The 25,293-nt window shown below is 46.0% G+C and overlaps 1 protein-coding gene across 1 annotated transcript in view; it reads left to right on the forward strand.

The window, feature by feature from the left end:
* Window positions 1-25,293, forward strand: part of ARSK (arylsulfatase family member K) — a 1,332,773-nt gene that overhangs the window by 961,245 nt on the left and 346,235 nt on the right. The window lies entirely within an intron of this gene.

Below are 25,293 nucleotides of genomic sequence, written 5' to 3' on the forward strand. Positions count from 1 at the left end.
ATGTTTAGCACCATCTGAGGGCTGCAATTAGAGTAGTGATTATGATTTGGCTCAAGTCAAACTTTGGCGTATGTCATGTTGCATATCTTTTATACAGTGCCAACTTACCATCTAGTTGTCTGAGAGCACCAAGGCTTGTCTGGAGGTTGGCATATTATGACTTGACCATGGCACACCCAGACCTTATTCTGTGTAGGAAAGGAAAAGGGCAGGAGAGAGCACGAGGTGGGGAGAAAGAGAGTGCAGGTTTTACATATATAGGTACAATGGATTTAGCATTGAGTTAATCAAGCTACAATGGATCCTCAATCAGGGCTGAGGAGGAATAGGTATGGTATATTGTAATATGCCTGGAAGCTGTAGGACCGTATATGTGAGGCGGATTCCAAAATACAAAGGTATTGATATAAAGTAGTGTCTGTCAGTCTGTGTGCTGGCCTTGACATGTGCTCAAGTGGACCCTTGAAGTGTGTTGGCTTTGGGCTAGAGATTGTATTTACATGTTCTCACAAAATATGGAACAATTTTTAAAATCTGAAGGTACTAGGGATTAACTATACCTAGTAAATGTTATTGACATTAAACGCACACAAATATATACATCTTTTTAAATCACGGAGCAATAGTATCCAGCAGCGCCCACCCACCAGGTGGCATGCTAATGTGCTGCCCACCAAATTAAACACTTAAACTTTCTAACAGCCTCTCTGAAAATTGGCTCCTCAAGTAATGCATCCTGTGGGCCTGGGCACATGGAGTGTACTATAGTATTTCTAAGCGCTATGAAATGATATTCTTCATGGCGTACGGAAGGCATTGTATTGAAGTAAAACAGACACAAGTGACTACAATTCAAGGGTGCGTATTGAACTTTCACCTGGGGGTGAAAAACGCCTATGTAAACCTAAATCTAGTTTGGGAGCAAGCTACGACCATCAAAATAATATTAATGCAGTCTTAGTGGAGTCTCGTCAAAATAAAAGGGCCTGTACTAAAACACCTATTGCCGAAACGTACCGCTAAGTTACAAATAGTGTGGGGTAGTGTTCATGAAAAAGAAAGTAGTGTTCACAAAATGATAAGTAAGGATATTCAGGCTGTTGGCCTACCTTCCCCACGTTTTCAGAGCGGGACAAGGCGGTTTGTACTGGAGGGCTGAGAGACCTCTGAACGGGCCCATGAGATTCAGAGCTCCCCTCTGGCACCTTAAAATGAGATAGCTGCACCTTGAGGAGGATGGGGTGCAGGATTCTCTTACTCCCACACTAAATAAGGACAAGTCAATGGTTTGGCAAATGGAAGTCCGTTTAATGACAAGTACAAAAAACGGGGAAACAAATGGAAATCAACAGTGATGCGATCGCCTGGCTCGCTTCAAATTCCAAATTCTTCATGCAAACAGTAATTTTTATAGCAAATTCTCGTCATCAGAGACATGTAGAACTCATAGGTTTGACATTCAGTTCTATTGGCCGGGAAAGGTAACTTAAATATAGGTGCTATATCTGTATATGGTAACAGAGCGTGAGGATTGGATAACTTATCGGGTGGGCGTCTATGCCCATCCCGCTACATCACTCATGATAGACGTCACTACAAGTACGACGTCTCATTGGTTTTACTAGCTATAGGACCCTAGATTGTTTGGTCAATTGTGATTGGGTGGGTTACACCCCTAGGCATAAATCTCCACTTTAATTAGCAATATGCAGAACGGACACCCAGATGCGGAATGCCCCAAGATTCACCCTGCCTCCCTTCCATCAATCAGCGCTTTAGAGCTATGTGTCAATTAGTTGGCTGAGGTTGGCCTCGATACTGTAGCTTCTTATCAGGACAAGTTATGGAACCCTCTCGGTTGGGTGACATCAGAAGTTGGTACCTCTTCGCACTTGGCTGATCACGTGTCTGTTCACCATGAATCTGCTTCATTCTCCCTCAATTTGTGTATTTGATTCTTTTGTTCGGCCTCGCCACCTGCCGGGCCTCCTTATATCAACCTTCACGGGGCAGGCTTCTATGCGTTTAAGTTTTGTTTCTTCGGAGTTGCCGCTCTCCTCCCTTCCTGGACTTGGCCTCGAATTCCTAGGCAATGAGCCACTTCTTGTTGAGTTTCGATTCTGCTCTTTGTCTGGCTTTGAGCTAGTATCTGAATCCTGGCCTGGTTGTCCTTCACTGTCCAGGGCTTAATTCTGCATTTATAAAATGGAGTCACACTTGTATAATGTGCTTCTTGAGGTAGATATATAGTTGGCGCTTGCTGCTCTATCCTTCTACTAAGCATTGCAAGCAGTATCGTTTCCTTAGCTTCTTGCGTTCCAAGCTTATTTACAAGCATTTGGCCGGTTGCATAATTCAATCCTGGTTACTTCTCCTTTTGATTTCAATGTCGTCTCTTCTCCAATGTTCATTACGTCATTATTCGTAACATATTATCTCTGTGAGACTTCTTTTGATCCATGTTTTGTTCGTATGTGCGTCTGTCTGGGCCCTTGTGTTGTTCACCATTTGCCTTTGAATAAGGCCCTTTGAGTCTCTTCGGGGACAGTTTGTAAGCAGTCTTCATTTTGTGTCAACTGAAGGTATGGTTGTCTCAATCGATACCGTGCAGCCCATGGTTGTCTGGTTATTGGCGCTTCAACAGGTATACAAGTCCTTCTGATGGGCACTGGACAGAGCCCTTCTGTGGCTCTCTGTTGGTTTATTTGCTCCTTATACGTCACATATCTTGGCGAGTATGCTTCTGGCATCTCATAATGGGTGGCTGGAGTGCAGGCCATATCTGGGACCTCCTACACACACCCCTGTGGTCGGTATATCGACCACTTCTTCTTCCTCCTTTAAGTTATTCTTACTTGGATCTTCTGCATCCAATTCTTCTTCGTCTGGGGTTGTATATGATGGTGTAAACGTGTGTTTCTTTGGAGTCCATATTTTTATCACTCCTTTCAGGTTTCCTGCTATTTTCACATGTTCGTCTTTGTTCCAGGTCATAAGCTGACACTGACCACTTGGGTTACAATAGATCCATTTTCCTTCATAATGTCTACGTCTTCTGGGATACACAAATGTTGTTCCTTCTGGCGCAAATTCGCTGGCCTTCACAAAATCTCTTATTTCTTCATCTGTTAGGTTTCTCTGCTTCCATCCTGGTTTGACGTCAATCATGATCTTCATCCCAATGGCTTTCTTCGCACTTTCCTGGCATTGTGTGAAGATTATCTTGATAACACAAAATCCTAGTAGTGTCATGAATAGCAGGGCTCCCAGAAACTTGAATATGTCTGCCATCCATTGTGGGAACCATGATAATAGTGTTCCAAACCAGCCGTCATCATCAACTTCATCAGTTTCAATGGTCATCTGGTTCTGTAGGTTTGTCAGCATACTTATGGCTTCTGTTAAGGTTCCATTTTCTTTGTCATGAGAAGGTATAAATGTGCAACACGATTCTCCAATTTTTGTGCAAACACCTCCATCCACCGCTGTGATCATGTCAAGTACACATCTGTTCTGGAGGGTCATCAGTCGGATTTCTCTTAGTTCTTCTTTAATAGCATTGAATCATTTTATGGTAGTGTTGATGGTCTGCAATAAACCTCCATCTGGTTATCTGCAACCATTTAGTATTTACTCCAACTTGGATCCATGGCATGAGGATCGTTGTGAATACTGATGAGGTGAGGCTGAAGAGCCTGTGTTCATACGGGATTGCATGGAATGCCTCTTCCGATTTGGCTGAGAAGTAGTTTTTTCTCTTCATTCGGGACCTCAGTTCTGCGGATCTCCTTTTCCTCAGGTGGGCATCTGCTTTTGAAAAACTGTCAATGTTCAGGTCACTCTTTGGGGTTACTACTGCAGGAATGTGGATGTTCACTATTGTGCATATGCCTCCCCAATTTCTCGGCAGCCTTATGTATGCTTTGGATCCACACGCCCAGTAATGATCCATAATTACTGCAGTTCCATGAGTCATTCCTGGAGCTTCGAAGATGCGTCCGCAGTTCTTGGCCTAGTTTGTGTGCATTTAGTGTGTGGGTGCGTGTAGTGGTCAGTTCTATGTTTTCATTCATTTTGTACTGACCTTGTCTCCAGCTCTTCTCTTCATTCGTTAACTCAAATGTTTGTGTATCACTGCTAATTACATTCAATTTCAGTTTATTTACCTTACCATCAGATTTTATCAGGACTGGAATAACTATATATGGTATGGGTGCATTTGTGGGACCTATGTGTACATTATCCAGTGGGTGCACTGCAATTGGACCGTTTTGTGTACAAATAAAGAATGCAGTTCTGATTGTTAAAGACAAAAAGACAATGATAAACACCATGCATATACATATGATCGTGCGGTAAGACACACAGCATTTCCTTCCAGGGAAGCGGGGGCGCCCCTCTGCTGGTGGGATGACCAGGTTACTGTTTTGGGCCCCCATCTCAATCATAGACAAATGTCAATGTTCTATTCTTTTTGCTCACTCCATTATTGGTTCTTGGTTCTTAGTGTTAAGTTAGTGTCTTAAAGTGTCTGGTGCTTCGCAAGTGTCCCCCCTCTTGTGGGTGACAATTGTCTCTGGAAATGGGATACAGTTCCCTTGCTAGACTATGGAACAAGGATTAGACTTATACCTTTGGTGAGTCACATTCATTGTGCATATTCATAATATGTGAGATCCCAGTCCACCCCCCGAATTTGTTTCAGTCCTGAGGACATGCTGGAACTTGTTCAATGTGATGCAAAAATAGAAAAAATGGAAAGGATCACAAATAAAAAATAAAAAATAATAAAAGGTGAAGTTCTCTGCTCCCTCGATCTGTCCCACGGCGGAAGGATGAAGTGCTTTGACTCTGTTCCTGGATCTGTCCCACAGCGGACGGTTTTACTGGAATCTCCTCATGTAGTCTCTCTGAAAGTTGGACAGCTCCACTTGCAGCATGATACCATGGAGGAGCGTTCTCATCTGGGTGACGTTAGCTGGAACTCTGGTGAAAGTGAGGACGTCAACCTCGACAGATCTCCCCACCATTTCCGGAAAGTCAGTTACTAGGCAAAAGAGGACATTGTGCGCCAGTCGGTTGTCCTCAGGTGACAGGGACATTTGTCCTGCCTTGCTGGGTTCAGAATTATAGGCTCTTCCCTTGACGTGCACAGTCCTTGCACTTCCCTGCTGCGTGGATTGCTACTAGGCAGTTCAGTTTGACCCACATCTGGTTCAAATGTTCAGTGTTCGCTGGATCTCTGATAAATGAAAGTGTGTCAGTGGTTCTTCCGACAATAGCTAGGCACTCTTCTATAATGCGGAAGAAGAGTGTATTGACAAGTTCATCTATAATTGCCTGTGATGGAAGCATTTATGTCCTTATCACTGTATTCAGGCAACTGAATGTAGGCTTCTGCAATGACAGTTAATAGTTGCCAGATTACTTTCTTATTGGCAGGATCTTGAATAAAGTCTGTGATACTGGTGACTCTTCCTACAACTGACGGATATGTCTCCAGCACTAATTGAAAACAGGACAACACATCCCTTGTGATGTTTCTGCTAGGTGACACCATAAATGCTGCAAAGCGTCGTCTTGCTCTTGGTGAGTCAGTATGCTGTGTTTAGCTCTTAGACAAGGTCTTTGATCACAATTTATTTGAGTCTTGTTTTCACAGACGCTTCAGTGTGTTTGATTTACAAATTTGTGTCAAAAAACGTGTTGTGGCTTAGATGCACAATTGTATTTTTCACCCTACAATTCAGATGCATAGAGTGTCCGTTATGTCCTTACCCCCTTTTTTGCTTAGAGGAACTGTCCAGTTTTAAGCCACAACTTGCAAAGGGGTTCTTTGTCTTGGCTTTTCTGCTCATGCATCCTTCTTCCTCGTCATGGATCTTGTCTGCACATGCTGAGGTTCTTCCCTGTTGTCTGTAGTTTCTTCGTGGTGGGGTGCAGCTTGGGGGCTTTCTCCAATATAGGGCTTAATGTCATTCAGAAAAACCCATGCTCTCCTGCCCTGCAGTTTAACAGCTGATGGAGTGCAGTCTTCTACGATAAAAGGGCCATTGAATCTTGGCTCGTCCCACCTTTTCCTCGTGTAGTTTTTTACCAACACAGCGTCTCCAGGGAAGATGAGAGGTACATGTAGACCTTGAGCTGCGTCTGCCTCAATGCCTCCTGCTGTGTCTTGTGCTGCGCTGTACCCTTTTCGTCGTCTCTGTAGTTGGTCTGAAATGACAGTAAGGCTGGATGTCATACAGTTCAAGTATTGTGACAATTCGGTTCCCAGGACCTCTTTGGTTGGCTGGGCATCACATCTAGCTCTATTTCATGGGGTAAGTGGGATATTCATTCTCCTTCCTGTGACGATCTCCTGTGGCGTAAGATTATGGTCGGAGCCTGGTTGGTTCCGAAGAGCATACAATGCCAGTGGAAGACAGTGCAACCATCCCCTCTTTAGAGTAAGCTTCAACTTGGCTATCCTTTCCTTTAACAAGCCGTTGAGCCTCTCGCAAACACCATTACCTTCCGGATGATACGCAGACGAGAACTTGTGCTTTATACCAAGCAACAAGCTAATCTGTTCTAAGACTGAGTTAACAAAATGAGCTCCATTGTCTGCCCTCATCACCTCACACACCCCCCATCTAGGGAACACTTCCCTTACCAGGAATTTGGCTGCACAGGTAGAGTCTGGGTGTGTGCATGGTCCTTCTTCTATCCATCTAGAGAATGGACACACCACTACAATTAAGTACCTGTACCCGTTACACACTTGAATCATGTTGACGTAGTCGATATGCAAGTGCTGAAAAGGGCCATTTGGCCGGGGAGGACTCCTCTCACTACTTTTAATGTGTGCCCAGCGGTGAATTGCTGGCAGATCATGCAGTTCACCATAAAGAATGCAACTTGCTCTGCTAAATTCGGTATGAAACAGTCTTCCGCGAGCGTTGCAGCTAGATTCTCTTTCAACATATGTAATGGGTAATGTAATTGTTCCAATGCTATTTTCAGTAGGGCTACAGGCTTGCCTCCACAATCTGTCAGACGGGTTTAAAGAACACCCTCTACGTTTCCAAAGGTTCTTTCCATCTTGCGGTGCCTCCCCTTGAAGCTCCATCAATTGTGTGTGCCCCATGTTAGTATAGGCTTCGGGTGTGGTTCGTGCTACCATCATTCGTTCATGGGTGCATGCCACTTCTACTTCCATGATCGTCTCACTTTTGGAGGCATACGCTTGGCTTCCGTGTCTGCTGCGTGATTTCCGCGTCACACAAAATCTGTCCTGTGAGTATGGGCGGCGCATTTCACGACTGCTATGCTCACTGGGAGCTGTAGTGCCTTAATCAGCCTATCCAATAAGGCTGCGTGCTGTACTGGCGTGCTGTCTGCTCGAAGGTAGCCCCTCCTTTTCCGGCGCTCTAGGCCTGCGTGCATTGTGGATGTCACATAGGTAGAGTCACTGTACACTGTTATTTCCTGGTCTGCGTGATTCTCAATGGCGAGTACCAACGCCAATAACTCTGCGGCCTGTGCTAAGTAATGAGATGGTATTCGTGCACTGACGAGTACTCTGAATTCTCCGTTTGCTATGTGTTTTATTACGGCAACGCCTGAATATCTTTGTCCATCTTCTTGGTCGATTCTTGAAGAACCGTCAATGAAAATTATCTCTCCTCCTGCTAGAGCATTTTCTTTCACCCTGGAGATTTCATCATAGAATTCCTCATGGTTTGCACAGTCATGTATCGGTTCTCCTTCAGTGACTGGCTCGCTATGAATGTAACTGGGTTTACTGTTTTACATTGAACTATTTTGATCGATGGGTTAGATATAATCACCTCATAGGCAGAAACTCTTTGAGTTGTCAGCGTACCCTTCGGTTTCTCTAAAATGGCAAATAATGAGTGCTTGACGTATAACCTCATGGAACATCCCATTGCAATGGTTGTTGCTTTCTCTATGGCAAACGCTGCGGCAGCTATGCTTTGTTCGCATGGGAATTGGCCTCTCATTACTGGGCCAAGATTCCCACTGTAATATGCCAGGGACTTGTACCACAACAACGTTTTTTGGGCGAGCACTGCCGTCATAACGCTGCCATTCGTGTGCGAGAACAGGTAGAATTCCTCTGCATATTTAGAAACCCAGAGAACTGGAGCCGTACAAATCGCTCTCTTGAGTTCTGTAAACCCCTTTTCCATTGTCTTAGTCCATTCAATCCTTTCCTGTGTCATCCGGGCCTACTTTAGGGCCTGGAGCAAGGGCTTGGTATATGAGCTGTAATCGAAGACTCATGCCCTAACATAATTGCCCAGGCCTAAAAAGCTTTGCATTTGCTTTAACATGAGCGGCTTTGCCATGTTCATGTAAGCTTCAGCCCTTTCTGGGGTTACCTTTTTCCCCTCATGCGAAATTAACTGGCCTATGTACAGCACTTCCTGTTGACAATATTGTAGTTTTTCCTTGTTAAACTTATAGCCTTTCTCAGCCAGTATAGTCAGTAGTTGAACTGAATTGCGCCTGCATTGTTCTTCTGTCGTGCTACAGATTAGAATGTCATCCACATACTGCAAGACGACACTTTCTACTACAATATTGCTCAGGTCCATCTGGAGGACTCTGTTAAAGATAGACGGGGACTCACAGTACCCCTGTGGCAACCTTGTGATTTTCAGACGCATTTGTCTGTATGTGAACGACGTCAGATCGTGTGAATCACGGTGCAACTTAATAAAGGCATTTTTCAAGTCAATTACCGTGAAATATTTTGCCTCGACGGGTATATTACATAAAATCATCAAAGGATTAGGGACTAGAGGGAACTCGGCTTCAACAATGTTGTTTAACGCTCTTAAATCTTGGATTAAACGGCAAGACCGTCCTTTTGATTTTTTGACAGGATAAACCACTGTGTTACAGGGTGACTCTGACGTCACTGCGATGCCCTGTTCCATCATGGCGGAAATAGTCTTTGCGATCCCTCTCTGGACATGGGATATTGTCGCGCCTTTGGTAAAATTGCTCCCGGTTTCAGTTTAATTTTTACTTCTCGCACCCCCTTCAGGAAGCCTACGTCATAAGGTCCTATGGTCCATACTGAGACAGGCACCTGGGCTATGTCGTCATCAAAGTATTCTGGACGTATCAGCGCCAACATCATTCTCTGGGGCACTTCTCTTTTGATAATTTTTACCCAAAATATGAGACTCACTTCTACCCTTGTCTCTTCTGAGTCAGGCTGTTCTACAAACAGATCGTCATCGGTGACGTCAGTCACTCGATACCTTTCTGCAATGGCGATAATCGCACACCATTGTCTGCCTTCATCATCGTATCCTTCAACTAACGCTATCCTACTTCGCACTGCTGCAGCATATATCATCAAGGGAAATATTTGTCCCTCCTCTTCATGCATTGGTATTCTCGGCCTGAATAAAAATGTGTCCGGGGTTCTCCTGACCTTGTCTGCGAGGCCTGGTAATCCCGCCATAAGTACACGTATGCCATATGTGAAAACCTCAGGTTCCAGTGGTATAGCTCTCATGGCTTCGTGTCCTGAATAGGCTCCGATCATATCGCACACGTTCGAATAATGCATTCCCGGGGTAGAGCATACTATGCCCTCCTCTGTAAACGAGATGGTCATATTCAATTTTGTCATTAGATCTCGACCCAGAATGTTTACTGTGGTCTGACGCTAATACAAAAAAGGTACATTCATTTCACATTCCCCTATGGAGACTGGGAGTGCGTCTGTAAAGGGAACTCGACTGTGAGCTCCTGTAAAACTCAGAGTATCTATAGCCTCACCGGACAAGGAAAATGTGCCTTCTCGTATGCACGAGCGTGTTGCCCCCGTGTCAACTAAGATGGAATATTCTTTATCCCCTATGGCGACATTCACCCTAGGTTCCCTATTAGGGTCTGGTGTCACTGATAGGATAGAGCACAACAGGGTTCCCAGTGAGCTGTCTTAGTTCATATATGTTAGGTCGACTGTACACTTGTGGATTTTCTCCATTCCCGGGGTAGCCTCCCCTCGCAGAGTTTGTGCCCTGAGACATTTGCAGTGGTGCCTGTTGGAATTGCCCTTGTGGCAAGTTCCCCATGCTTGGGGGTTGGACCCTGTTGCGCTGTCATGCGATGAAGTAGTAGTAGCTTGACAAATACCCTCTTTGGTTCCCTCCTCCTTCTCCTCACCTGCACTCGGTTCTTCTGAGGAACTGTCTGTGTCTATGGCTCTCCTTTCTCTCCAAAGGTCCAGTCCTTTCCTGTTGAGTTTGGGACGAGCTCCACTGGAAGCCACCCTGCCCGCTGTCAAACAGCAAGGCAGAAGGGACCCTCCGGGAGTCCGCCCCCAATACCAGGGAAAAGCGTGGCTGAAAAACCCTGGTGTGCTTGGATGTAGTAGCACTACGAATATTGAGGCGGAAGGCTTTCCGTTGATGTAGAAGAGAGGACTTCACTTCCCAGAAGACACTGCTGGAGGCCGTAGTCGAGGACCGAGGAAGAGGTCTGCAGAAGGCTGCGATGGGAAGGAGCATACAATCGTAGATGTATGTACAACAAGTTAGTAAAGAGCATATAAGTGGTGGACGGATCAAGGACGACAAAGTGGGAGGAAATGAGGAGTAAAGGAATCACCAAGAGAGAACAAAGGCTCAAGCGGGAAAATACAAGGGGAGTCAGGGAGGAGCACTAGCGTACAAAACCTGGCGAGGAAAGCAAGGTTGCAACGCAACGATTACCGCGAATGACGCCTATATATATGCGTCATGACGTTAATGCGTCATGACGGTAACGTGCAGTACGTGGGAAACTAGACCGCTGGTGGAGGAACGGAATCAGCCCTTCCATCGGCTCCATAGCTTCCATGGAGCGCGCGTCATGACAGTATAACCCCTTCGCCAAGGCCTTCCTCCAGGCTTGCCCGGATGGTGTCTGTGGAATATGCGTAGGAGTCTGGAGGCATGTAGATTTTTGGCTGGTTCCCAAGATCTTTCTGTCCAAGGGTATCCTTTCCACAGTACGAGGTATTGTAGGACTCCGTGTTTGTAACGTGAGTCTAAGATGCGTGAAACCTCATACTCTTTGGTGTCATCATCCACACTGGGTATCCTTCTTCTAGAGGTTCTCAGAAAAGGATCAGGTATATATTCCTTAAGAAGCGAGGTATGGAACACTGGATGTATTCTTCGAAGAGAGTACGGGAGGTTTAGCCGAAAGGCCACAGGATTGATCCGTTGGTTTATGGAAAACGGTCCAATATATCTTGGAGAGAATTTACCTGAGTGGACTCTCCGGGGAAGGTATTTAGTGGATAACCATACCTTGCTTCCTTTCTTCCAATCAGGATTAGGTCTTCTGTTTCTGTCAGCCCATCTCTTGTAATTCTGGCGACTGGCTAACAGGGTTTCTTGAGCAGACCTATGAGTTTGTTTCAGAGTGTCCAGTAGTAGGTCTATAGTAGGGACATTAGTGGGTTGAATAGCAGGAAATGGGATGTGTTTGGGTTCGTACCCATATGTACATTTGAAAGGACTCATTCCTATTGCAGTATGCTTGGTGTTGTTATACGAGAATTCTGCAACCGATAAGAGATGATACCAGTTATCCTGAGTCTGGTTGCAGTAACATCTTAGGTACTGTTCAAGTGTCGCGTTGAGTCGTTCGGTCTGTCCGTTTGTTTCTGGGTGAAAGCCAGAAGACAACGCTCTCTGAATCTGTAACTGTTTACACAAGGTTGTCCAGAACCTGGAGGTGAACTGGGTTCCTCGATCGGACACAATTGAGGAAGGCAGACCATGGAGACGGACTACCTCCTTTAAGAACACGTCAGCTGTGGTAGTGGCAGAAGGAGTGCCTTTAAGAGGAATGAAATGAGCCAGCTTACTGAAGGAGTCGACCACTACCATGATGGCAGAACATCCTCCCGATCTGGGTAACTCAACTATAAAATCCATAGATATATGTTGCCAAGGTCCAGCAGGTGGTTCCTCTTGTTGTAGCAGTCCCAATGGTTTAGCCGAACTGTGTTTGCTTTGAGCACAAACTGGACAGGAAGAGACGTACTCCACAACATCCTTATTCATCTTTGGCCACCAGAAATTCCTCTTCAATAGTTCTAGTGTAGCAGTACGGCCCTTGTGACCAGCCATGGGTAGATCATGGCACCACGAAAGAGCTTGGTTTTTGAGTTCTTGGGTGGGTAGGTAAAGCAAGTCATTTTTAAACAGGTATTCTCCTTTGTAGGATAGAGAGGGGTCTCTTGGAAGAGAGGTGGTTTTTTGGGCTTGCAGAACTTGTTGAAAATAATTATCTACTGTTCCTATGAATCTCTTCCCATTGAGCAGCCATTCCTGTTCGGGGTGATTCCCTGAACCTTCTTGATGGCTGCGGGAGAGTGCATCAGCTAAGTGATTGTCTTTACCCGGTAGGTATGTGAGTATGAAATCAAATTGGGAGAAGTAGTAAGCCCAACGAGCATGACGTGAGTTCTTGCATTCCATCTGTTGGAGAATACTTAGGTTCTTGTGGTCTGTTCGTACCTGAAATGGGTATTTCGCTCCTTGCAACAAATGGCGCCATTCCTCACAAGCCTGCTTAATTGCTAACAGTTCCTTTTCGATCACCGAATAGTTTCTTTCACTGGAGGTGAGTGTCCTGGAATAATAGGCAATGGGATGTTCAAGTTGATCCTCCTTCCTTTGCAGCAGAGCTGCTCCGATAGCCCCTTGTGAGGCGTCGGCTTCTACGATAAAGGATTGAGACTGATCAGGTTGCCTGAGGATAGGTGCTGAGGTAAATGCTTGTTTGAGCTGATGAAAAGCGTAATCTGCTTCTGACGTCCAACAGAACTTCACCCCTTTCTTTAGCAAAGCTGTGATAGGTAGGACTATGTTGGAGAAGCCTGTGATGAATTTACGATAGAAATTTGTCAGCCCCAAGAACCTCTGGATGTCCTTGACAGAGTTGGGAACAGGCCAATCGTTAATAGATGTAGTCTTGTTAGGGTCCATCTCAATGCGGTTTTCTGACAGTATAAAGCCCAGATATGAAACTGTTGAAACCTCAAAAAGACATTTCTCTGGTTTGACTAATAGGTGGTGGTCTCGAAGTCTCTTGAGCACTTCTATAACGTGTAGACGATGTTGTTCAATAGTGTGAGAGTACACTAAGATGTCATCCAAGTAGACTACCGTGGACTTGAACAGAAGATCACAAAAGACCTTGTCCATAAATCTTTGGAACTGGGCTGGCGCGTTAACCAAACCAAAGGGCATTACCTTGTACTCAAAATGACCTAACGGAGTACGAAAGGAGGTCTTCCATTCGTCCCCTTGTTTGATTCGTAGGAGATGATAAGCCCCTCTGAGGTCTAGTTTGGTGAACCATCTTGCCCCTTGTACTGCTTCCATGATTTCTTTTATCAGAGGCATCGGGTATCGATCTCGGATGGTTTGACTATTCAGGCCCCTGAAGTCAATACAAGGTCTGAGTTCCTTGGTTCCCCTCTTTGGTATAAAGAACAGGGAAGCTCCGGCTGAGGAAGTAGATTCTTGTATCAAGCCATTCTGTAGATTGCTGGCTAGGTAGTCTCTTAATGCTTCCTTCTCCGGAAGGGATAAGGGATACATTCTCCCAAATGGAACTACCGCACTGGGTATAAGGTCGATCTTACAGTCCTCGGCTCGATGTGGAGGAAGAGGTCTAGGAAGAGTGTCAGCAAATATGTCGGTAAATTCTTGATAGGCTATAGGAATGGAGTTAATACTCCTCGCTGGCACTGTGTCACCCTGATGTGAATGTTGCCCTTCCTCCTTCAAACAGGACTGCATACAAAGGTCAGACCTGAACTCTATAATGTTAGTTACCCAGTCGATTCCCGGATTGTGTTTTCTTAACCAGGGTATCCCGAGTATCACGGGAAAGTGGGCAGCCTTAATCAGATCGAATATCACAGTTTCGTGGTGAGTCTTCATCTTAACCATGACTTCTGTGGTTTCTTGTCGGATAAGACCGGAAGACAAGGGTGTACCATCCACTCCTTCTACCGGTATGGGTTGAGGCTTTTCTCTCCTAGGAATAGCGTATTTACTGGCCCATTGGTCGTCCATAAAGTTCCCCGCTGCACCACAGTCAAGCATTGCCAGACACTCAACTGCTTGGGTAGAGGTCCATTCCAGAACGATCTTTAGGACCATAAGTTGGTTTGAGGGAGTACATGGTATAGGTGGATTTGTAACACAGGGATTAGCAAGAGAAGCCCCTTCCGTGTCCCTGCTCAGGGTCGGGGTCTGTCGTTTCCCGATCTTCGGGGAGGTACTTCCGGACAATCTCTTAGAAGGTGCTTCTCAGAACCGCAATACATACACAAGTGCAGGTCTTTTCGTCTCTTTCTTTCTGCTGCGCTGAGGGGACCCCTCGCTGCACCTATTTGCATGGGCTCTTCAGTCTGGGAAAGAGATCTGTCTGGAGTGGTAGGCGTGTATGAGGATGGTGTAAAAGGCGGATTGGCTCTGGTCTTCCTTCTTTCTGCTCGTCTCTCGGAAATTCGAAATTCCATCTGGAGGGTCAGGGCGACCAGTTCTTGGAAGGAGGAGGGTCTTGAAACTCGAGAGAGTTCATCCTTCAAGTCTTCATGTAGTCCTCTCCTAAAGAGAGTCTGCTTAACTGAGTCAGGCCATCCTGTCTCCAATGCTATCCTCTGGAAGTTTGAGGCATAGGTTTGAACATCAACAAGACCTTGTTTGAGGTCTAGCATGTTTTCATAGGACGCGTACAAGGTCTCGGTCCTTTCAAAGTGTTCTCTGAATTGTAGTACAAAGGCATTGTAATCATTCAGAACAGGATCAGTTTCTGTAACTAACGGGGTAGCCCATGCTAGAGCGTTACCCCCAAGGTTTGAGATGAGGAAGCCTACTTTTGCTTTGTCGGATTCATACATCCTTGGGCGAAAAGTGTAGTATACTCTACAGGCATCGAGGAATTCCTTAATCTTCTTGGGGTTCCCTTCATATTTCCCACAAGGTAAGGGCATAGGTGGGAGATCTCCCCGAACTTCTTCTCTCAGAATCATATGTTGTCTTAGAGTGGCATTGTCAGCCTTAAGGGCGGTATTTTCTACCCTCATGGTTTGGAGCTCAGCAGTTATCCCCTGTATAGCATTGACCAATTCTTGATACTGCTCTAAGCTAGCCATCCTTTGGCGTTGCAAACTGTCATGCGATGAAGTAGTAGTAGCTTGACAAATACCCTCTTTGGTTCCCTCCTCCTTCTCCTCACCTGCACTCGGTTCTTCTGAGGAACTGTCTGTGTCTATGGCTCTCCTTTCTCTCCAAAGGTCCAGTCCTTTCCTGTTGAGTTTGGGACGAGCTCCACTGGAAGCCACCCTGCCCGCTGTCAAACAGCAAGGCAGAAGGGACCCTCCGGGAGTCCGCCCCCAATACCAGGGAAAAGCGTGGCTGAAAAACCCTGGTGTGCTTGGATGTAGTAGCACTACGAATATTGAGGCGGAAGGCTTTCCGTTGATGTAGAAGAGAGGACTTCACTTCCCAGAAGACACTGCTGGAGGCCGTAGTCGAGGACCGAGGAAGAGGTCTGCAGAAGGCTGCGATGGGAAGGAGCATACAATCGTAGATATATGTACAACAAGTTAGTAAAGAGCATATAAGTGGTGGACGGATCAAGGACGACAAAGTGGGAGGAAATGAGGAGTAAAGGAATCACCAAGAGAGAACAAAGGCTCAAGCGGGAAAATACAAGGGGAGTCAGGGAGGAGCACTAGCGTACAAAACCTGGCGAGGAAAGCAAGGTTGCAACGCAACGATTACCGCGAATGACGCCTATATATATGCGTCATGACGTTAATGCGTCATGACGGTAACGTGCAGTACGTGGGAAACTAGACCGCTGGTGGAGGAACGGAATCAGCCCTTCCATCGGCTCCATAGCTTCCATGGAGCGCGCGTCATGACATGCGCACCCTGCTGCATGCCTGGTGCTTGCTGCTGTACTGTGTGATTCGGTGCACCGCCCTGTTGTGGGATTGCAGGTGCATTTTCTGCTTTTTTGCCATGCGCCTTGGATCCTGCACGCGCGCGCCAGGTGCCCCGTCATTCCACACAGCCAACAAACCGGCGGTGGTTGGGCTGTTTGTCCATATGATATATCTGGACTGCCCATCTGCACGTTTTGAGAGCCTCCTTGATTACTCTGGAAACCTCCCTGATTAATCTGCCATCCTCTTCCTCTAAATCCCCTTCCCCTTGGGTATTGTCCTACGAAACCCTGGTTATTCTGCTGTGGGATAGCCTCCTGTTGTGCGTTCTGTTCAGCTGGGCTAGTCAGCATGGCTCTTTCGAGAGCATACTTGGATAATTTCTTTTGCACCAGCTTCGCTTCCTCACCTTTACGAGTTGCCTCCTTTTTCCGGATCTTTTCTTGCAACAGTCTACAATAATGTGCAATCGTCAACTGTATTTCAGCCCAAGGTTTAGCCTCAACTCCTACAAATTTCTTACGCTGTTTTTGAACAGGCTCTGTTAACCCCTGGCATAAAATGTGGTAAAACACAGTTATAGATTACGTCCAAGATTCATGCGTTTCGAGCACCCACGCATCTTGGAAATTCTGGATATAAATTAGCGGATCTTCTGACTTTGCGAGTCATTATAGCTTCCATATCGGAAGTATCTGGGTAAAGCGCTTGTAGCGCTTTCCATACTGCTGCTCTGCAATTATTATTGGCGCTCCGTCGTGGGCAGTGTTAATTATGGTAACACCAGGGTACCCAGCCCGTGCCCATACATCGTCTTCTCTCTCACCGAGTATGGCAATCAGGAGACCTTTAATGTCCCCTATAGCTAACGTGACACCCCCTGTCATTTTTTCCAACTCATGTATCCACTTCCCAGCTCCCGATGTCAACATTGGAAGCTTGTTTTTCAAGTTCTCTCGATCCATGTGTGGCCACGGAATATTTTGCGGTCTCGCTCCCCCTTTTTCTAGAAGCGGAAATTGGAACGCCTCCCTTCTCTTTCCCTATAGCTCTCCTGTCTACCGCTGGGGTAACATTTCTGCATCGCCGTCTACCTGGCAATGTCCACAACCTGTCCGCATAGGTGAGCGCCGGCACCCCCCTCTGACCATGGGTTGTTCCTTCGTGTCCGTCAGATTGTGTGGTAGACTCTGATGCCCTTGGTGCGGACTCGCTAACATCTGACCATCGTACCCCTTTGTCCCTTGGGAGCCGCTTTTCACGCTGCCCCCTTCTTCATTTGCCTCGCACTCCGTCTCCTCTCCGGAGTCAGACATTGATTGTTCCCAATTCACGCAGCTCCTTGCGTCATCTTCATTCTTACTGATTTCCAGCCTATCCAGGAACAGTCTCCTGCTTCCACTACTTCGGGTATATCTGTATATGGTAACAGAGCGTGAGGATTGGATAACTCTTATCGGGTGGGCGTCTACGCCCATCCCGCTACATCACTCATGATAGACGTCACTACAAGTATGTCGTCTCATTGGTTTCACTAGCTATAGGTCCCTCGATTGTTTGGTCAATTGTGATTGGGTGGGTTACACCCCTAGGCATAAATCTCCACTTTAATTAGCAGCATGCAGAATGGACACCCAGATGCAGAGTGCCCCAAGATTCACCCTGCCTCCCTTCCATCAATCAGCGCTTTAGAGCTATGTGTCAATTAGTTGGCTGAGGTTGGCCTCGAAACTGTAGCTTCTTATCAGGAAAAGTTATGGCACCCTCTGGTTTTGGTGACATCAGACGTTGATACCTCTTCGGACTTGGCTGATCATTTGTCCGTTCACCGTGAATCTGTTTCATTCTCCCTCAATTTGTGTATTTGATTCTTTTGTTCGGCCTCGACACCTGCCGGGCCTCCTTATATCGACCTTCACGGGGCAGGCTTCTATGCTCTTAAGTTTCGTTTCTTCGGAGTTGCCACTCTCCTCCCTTCCTGGAGTTGGCCTTGAATTCCTAGGCATTGAGCCGCTTCTTGTTGAGTTTCGATTCTTCTCTTGTCTGGCTTTGAGCTAGTATCTGAATCCTGGCCTGGTTGTCCTTCACCGTCCAGGGCTTAATTCTGCGTTCATAAAATGGAGTCACACTTGTATAATGTGCTTCTTGAGATAGATATATAGTTGGCGCTTGCCACTCTATCCTTCTACTAAGCATTGCAAGCAGTATTGTTTCCTTAGCTTCTTGCGTTCCAATCTTATTTACAGGCATTTAGCCGGTTGCATAATTCAATCCTGGTTACGTCTCCTTTTTGTTTCAATGTCGTCTCTTCTTCAATGTTCATTACATCATTATTCGTAACATATTATCTCTGTGAGACTTCTTTTGATCCACGTTTTGTTCATCTGTGCGTATGTCTGGGCCCTTGTGTTGTTCACCATTTGCCTTCGAATAAGGCCCTTTGAGTCTCTTCAGGGGCAGTTTGTAAGCAGTCTTCATTTCGTGTCAACTGCAGGTATGGTTGTCTCAATGGATGCAGTGCAGCCCATGGTTGTCTGGTTATTGGCGCTTCAACAGGTATACAAGTCCTTCTGATGGGCACTGGACAGAGCCCTTCTGTGGCTCTCTGTTGGTTTATTTGCTCCTTATACATCACATATCTTGGTGAGTATGCTTCTGGCATCTCAAAATGGGTGGCTGGAGTGCAGGCCATATCTGGGACCTCCTCTACAGGTTCACTCGAGCATAGCACACTCCTGGGCTTCTTCGGAACGAGGAAACAGCTCTATTACACCCATCAGGGCCTTCTGTGCCCAAGTCTCTTTCCTCATCAAAGTCTCTTGATTCATAGGGCCTGATGTACAAAACAAAAAGAGAAAGTTCTTTTCTTCTTTCAGTTTTCTACTTAGGATGTCTCACACTGGATACCCCTCTTCCGGGTACAGATCCGTTCTTTATATTTAATTTGCCTCCCTCAGCCGGGCTCGGACTGATTGCAGTCCACTTTACACTTATCGAAGACTTTCAAAAGTGCACAGGGTTTAGCTTGTCCTGTCGCAGGACCACTTTGATATAAAGTTCCTTTTACAATATAGTTGCCATACAGTTGGATACCAAACAAAGACCTTCGAATGAGCACCCACGTGACGCCGGACCACTCTGTACACATTATCGTATTTGGCTTTTTCAAAGTACATTCACTCCTTTAGTTTCCACTTGTTTGCGCCTCTCATTTCATGTGCTTCAAACACTATCCTTTATAGAATTCTTCACACTATGTTGCCGCTTGCAAGGTTGGTTCAAACACAAGCTGATTTTGTATCAGTTTCTCTGACTCAAAGGATGTGCTGCTTTTACTGGCACAGCTTTCTTGCAGGAGCCAAGGAGAGTGTCCTGGCAAAAAGCACTCCTCCAAGGCTGGGTTATTGACACAGGAGTGCCCCGGATACCTTTGATGCACAGTGTAGGATTGTTCAGCTTCAGTTCCTGGTCTTAGGCTTCTCACTTTCAAAGTCCTGTGAAAATAACGATTTCTCGAGGTCAAGGATACTTCCCTCCTAGCAACCCTTTTCGGTCTCGCCACCTTTCGTCTTGTGTTAAACTGCCATCTTGGAGCTGCTGCTTTCTCGTGTGATTTTCCTCACCAGATTGTGCTTTTATGCTCTGCCTTTTATCCCTGTGTTGACGTGCGATGGGTGTCAGGTGTGTGTAATGATCAGTAATTGCCTGACCATTGTGTTGGGACATGTCAGGTATACGGCTCTGGTGTTAGTCCATCATTGTTGCTCACAATGAACTGTCCATGAGAAAGTGTTTGTGTCGGGAAAGGGTAGGTTGAACTTCTAGGTTTCCTACCTGGTAGGATGGGGAAAAGGTGTTACAGGGAATGAGATACCGCATCTCACCCTTCAGTGTCCCACTCCCCCCCCAAAGACCCCTCATCCAGGTGATCCTCCTGCACTGGTCCACCCCCAGGAACTGGATCCAATAGCGCTGGCTGTGTCCTGGCCACCTGGATGACAGATGACCGGGGATTTGCTGCTGAGACACATACCCTTTCTCACATACCCTTCCCTCATGCGATGTAGCTGCATCTGTTTCACAGGGGAACCGGGAGAGGAAATCTACATTCCCTTGGTCTTTACCTTTTCGGTGTTCCACAGTGAAACAGTGCAGGTCTAAGAACCAATGCATTATTCAAGGGTTGGAGTCCTTTTGTTGGCTAATCCAAACTAGTGGGGAATGGTCTGTGACGAGTCTGAGATTTCTTTTTAGGAGGTTGTATCTAAGCTGGATAATGGCCCACTTGATGGCAACGGCCTCTCATTCCAGCACGCAGTAATTCTTTTCACGTGTGAAAAGTTCGCGACTTGTAACAAACATGGTGTTCTAGTCCATTGCAGACTTGTGATAAGACTGCTCCTAATCCTATTAGAGAGGAGTCTGTTTGCAATACAAATTCTTTTGAGAAATCCACTACCTTTAGGATCAGGTTCTGGCACAGGGTTTGTTTTAGGTTGTTGTAACATTTATCATCATCGTCAGTCCAATTAATTTTCTGGGGTTCGGCGTTCTTTAGTTTGTCAGCCTAGCTGTCCTGCCCAAGAAGTTTGGGATAAATCTATGGTAATAACCGATTAACCCTAGAACTGCCCTGAGATCTCTTTTAGTTTTAGGTGTAGGGGTATCTAAAACGGCTTTCCCTTTCTCACGTTGAGGTTGTACACTACCATTCCCTACAGAGAAGCCGAAGTATTTCACAGCTGACTGCGCCAGTCTGAATTTGGATGGATTGGCAGTTAGGCCGGCCTCCCCGGGGCTCTCATAATAGTAACAAGATGGAAAAGGTGGTCCTCTCAAGTTTTACTATAAATGACGATATCGTCAATATAAGCTCCACAGGAATCGGAGAAGGGCTGTAATAGTTTTTCCATAAGTCATTGAAAAGTGGCTGAAGTGCCGTGTGAACCAAAAGGGAGGACTTCGAACTGAAATAGTCCTAGGGTTGTTGAAAGCTGTCTTTTATTCATCAGGACCATATACTGTGACCTGCCAGTACCTTTTCGTTAAATCTAGGGTGGATAGAAAAGTGGCGTTTCCGAGTTTATCAATTAGGTCATCGATGCGTGGCATGGGATATGCATCAATGTCTGAAATGGCATTAACTTGGCGGAAATCTATGCAAAACCTCTATGAAAGGACCAGGAGGACCATGGGCTTGAAGAAGGCTTGATAATATTTGCTCTTAACATCTTATTCACTTCCTCAACCACTATCTGTTTAAAGGCTGGAAGTATACACAGTTTTAGATGAAACACTTTTCCCTTAGGTGTTCTAATGCAGTGATAGGTGCCTTTTACTCTTCTTGGTTTCTCCGAGAACACTTCGGAAAATGAGATTCTTGTTGTTGAATGGATAGCTCCGGAGGAATTAATTCAAAGTTGTCTATTCAGGCACCAAACAGGATATTTTCGTAGCATGGGTGGCCGGCGGGTTTTCCTTGTACTATTTTAAGAGATTTACCTGATATAGATGGACCTTCTGTTTCCTGTCAGGCTGGTCTACCTTATAAGTACAGGTTCCCGTTCGTTCCAGTATTTCATATGGCCCATGCCACTTAGAAACAAGCTTGTTTTCCGAGGTGGGTAAGAGGACTAGTACTTTTTGTCCTATGGAAAACGATCTTAAGCTCACCTTTTAGTCTTTCCATCTGCCTCACCATGCTGTCTTACCATCTTTGACTACTGGGGTAAGCCTGGCCTTCATTGTTGCAGCACTCGTTGGCGTGACTTCATTTTGCAAAAAAAAATGAAAAATGATTTGAAACATTCACTTTCGCCACACGACGAGGATTGCACTGTTTATGGGCATCTTGCAGCCCTGCCTCATAGTGTTCTGCCATTCCAAAATGGCCTTACCTTTCTCCATCAGACTTGCTGTTCTTGGCCTGGCCCTGCTCCCACCTCCCATTGGCTGAAGTTGACTTTTGAGCCATTCCGTGCAGCTCGGAGACGGGAGCCGACCACCACTACCTAAGTCCCAAAACGAAGGCCCCTGTCTGCTACCAGAACGCTACACGCAGTCATTTCTTGTCACCCCTGCACTGGAACTTCCTTGTTGCAGCGACCTCGGTCTACTATGGAATCTGGACTTTCTTTATTCTCCTCCATAACATTGGGTTCATTCCCTCCTCTGGACACACCTCTACCCTCGTTGCCTCTGCTTCCTTCTCAGCTTGTCCCCCTTGTTCTGCACTTCTGATTACACTGAGTGTTCACACCCACTGCTAGCTCCTGAATCTGGCTGCCAATCAAATCTGTGTTTTCATGCATTTAGCCTAGTTTCAGATTTGACTGTGTTTTCATGCTCCTTAGACACGGGAGTAAATAAAAGGTCTAGATTTAATTATGCTACATTAAGTATTATGGGAAAGTACAATCAATCAGAGGCCCACAGGCAAGCTCCGTTCACCGCCTCCGCCAACCGTCTTCCCCTGTGTTCCACTCGCTCTTGTTTGTAACCCGCATCCAGGCATGAGTCATCTCTGCTCGTGTCGGGACGCATGCTTCTTTGCTCGTGTCGGGGCGCTTGCTTCTGAGCCCATGCTACAAGTTTCAGATCTGACTGTGTTTTCATGCATTTTGCCTAGTTTCAGATTTGACTGTTTTCATACACTTAGCCTAGTTTCAGATCTGACTGTGTTTTCGTGCGTTTAGCCTAGTTTCAGATTTGACTGTGTTTGCCTGGGGGCCTCTATGCCTGCCTGTTGTATCTCACCCCCCCTGTTGCTTGCTTGAGATGTCTGTTTTTCTGGATCCTTCTTCTTGCTGTCCCTTGTCCCCCTCCCCTCATGATATCCTTAGCACTTACTCTATCAGAAATGTCGCCTGACCTGTTATGATAGCAGCTTGTCTGTCACCTCCCTCCCTCACTTGTTTCTTCTTCCTCCTCCCCAGCACTATCTGAAATGTTGTCAGGCCTAGTACGATAGTTGTTTGTTTTGTTCTTCTCCTTCAACCTGTCCCCACCCCCATTACCTCTTGTAAAATTCCGGCACTACCAAAATTGTCATCAGGCCTAGTAAGGTTGCCACTTGTCTGTCTCATTCTCCTCCCCACTCCCCCGCCGCTCCCTATCATTGTTTAAGCTCTTGCACTATCTGAAATGTCACCAGGCTGAATACGGTAGTTAATTTCACATTCTTAAATGTATCAAGGACTTGTCACTGTATTCTCCCTTCTTCCCTACCTATTTTGAAGCGCTTTGAAACACATTGGGCCTCATTACGACTATAGAGGTAGCCATGTGGCTTTTAGCAGCATGGCTACCCCGATACCGGGTACTGGGTCCGAGTTCCCGAAATAGGGAATTACCGGGCCATGCCGACTTTGGCAGGCCCGGTAATTCCTATTCCCGGGACCCAGACCCGGTACATCCCCATTCTCATTTGAGCTCCCAGAGGTCTCAATGGGAATGGGGAGGATGCTAACAACAGGCCCGTTAATGACGGGCCCGTTGTTAGCATCCTGGTCTGCTAGCAGGTCCTGCTAAGGACGCCTGGATTTACCAGACGTCCTTAGCGGGACCCACGAGCAGACCTCGTAATGAGGCGGTAGACGGATAACGGTGCCGCCAGCTCTACCGGTGTCGTTATCCCTCTACCGCTTTCCTCGCAATGAGGTCCATTGTGTATAGGCACTATACAAATAAACTATCGGTATCAATATCCATATGCTCTCTCAATCTGGTAGTGGTTTGCGAGAGGGGAATGGGTGCCATCACAGAGCATGTCCAGGACATCTCTAGGTTCTCTACCATAGAGTAGTTCAAAAGGAGAGAGTCCAGTAGATGCCTGAGGGGGTTTCCGTACTGCAAATAGTGCCCAGGGAATCATAGGGGCCCAGTCCTTCCCGTATTTATCTACCAACTTTCTTAGGATCATTTTAAGCGTTTTATTGAATACCTCAGCCAAAACATCTGTTTGGCGATGTTACACAGAAGTTCGTAAGATGGTAATATGAAGTAGCTCTTTGACTTCAGCCATGAGCTTGCTCATAAAATGGGAACATTGATCCATCAGGATTTCCTTCGGAAAGCTAACTCTGGAAGAATACGGTAGGAGGTGCTTTAGAATTTGATGGGTGGTATGTTCCGCATAGAGAATGCCTCGCGCTATCTGGTTGCATCGTCAACAATCATGAGGACATATTTGTTGCCCATTCTAGATGTTTCTAGAGGCCCAATGATGTCCATTCCGATTCTTGAAATAGGGACTTCTATGATTGGCAAAGGATTCAGAGGGGCAGGCAATGGGATGTGAGTGTTGGTTTTCTGACATATTTCACACGTCTCTAAAGGTTTTTATATCAGCATGGATACCTGTCCAGTTAACCATCCCACTAATATGTGCCTGGGTTTTGGATTGTCCTAAGAGCCCCCCAGTCAGATGGGAATGCGCAATCTCTAGTACGATCTTTCAGTGAGTTTTGGGGATTACTAGTTCTGTTTTACCTAGATCTTCTATGTATGTTTCTTTTGTATATAGCAACCCCTGCTTTAAGAAGAAAAAGGGGCTCCCCTTTTCTATACCGTCTTATTCTGGAATAGCTTGTAAAAAAAGCTTCAGTGAGGGCTGAATCGTTTCGCTGGGCAAAGGCTAGGTTGGGATAGGTGCTAGGCTCTTCTCCCTTTCTCCCTTCGATGTTAGAAAGTTTATCAGCTTCCCCAAAGCCTAAGATACCTCTTTCTGTTTTGTCTGGTTCACTTTCTTTAAAATGATGAAATAGAGCCTTTTTCAGAATTAATTCGGCAATGTGGTTCCCACAATGTACTTCAAATGGGATTCCACCATGATTCTGTAAGAGAACCTTTATGTATTCCTGGAAGTCAGGATCGATGATGCCTGCTAGAACGTCTATACCGAACTTCCAAGCCAGTACAGATTTTGGACCAATCTTATGTAACACCCGAGGGTGCGGGCGGGGGGGTATTAAAACCAAGTCTGTGGGAATCATTCATCTTTTGCCAGGCGGAATAGTAGCCTTTCTATTGCTACAGATATCAAAGCCTATTGATTCTTTCGTGGTAACAGAGGGGTTGGGTGCTCTATGACTAAGCTTCTGAAATTGTAGGATTCCCCAATTTGTTTCAATTGAGTCACATTCCACACCTGTCACTATATGTAAGGAAGGCATGGTATCGAAGTAAGACAAACACAAGTGACCATCTAAGATGGGAGCAAGCTACGACCATCAAGATAATAATAATGCAATCCTAGTGGAGTCTCTTGAAAATAAAAAGGGCCTTTACTAAAAAACCTA

The sequence above is a fragment of the Ambystoma mexicanum genome, chromosome 6p (genome assembly GCF_040938575.1).
Source record: "Ambystoma mexicanum isolate Mex_15411 chromosome 6p, UKY_AmexF1_1, whole genome shotgun sequence".
Lineage (NCBI taxonomy): Eukaryota > Metazoa > Chordata > Amphibia > Caudata > Ambystomatidae > Ambystoma > Ambystoma mexicanum.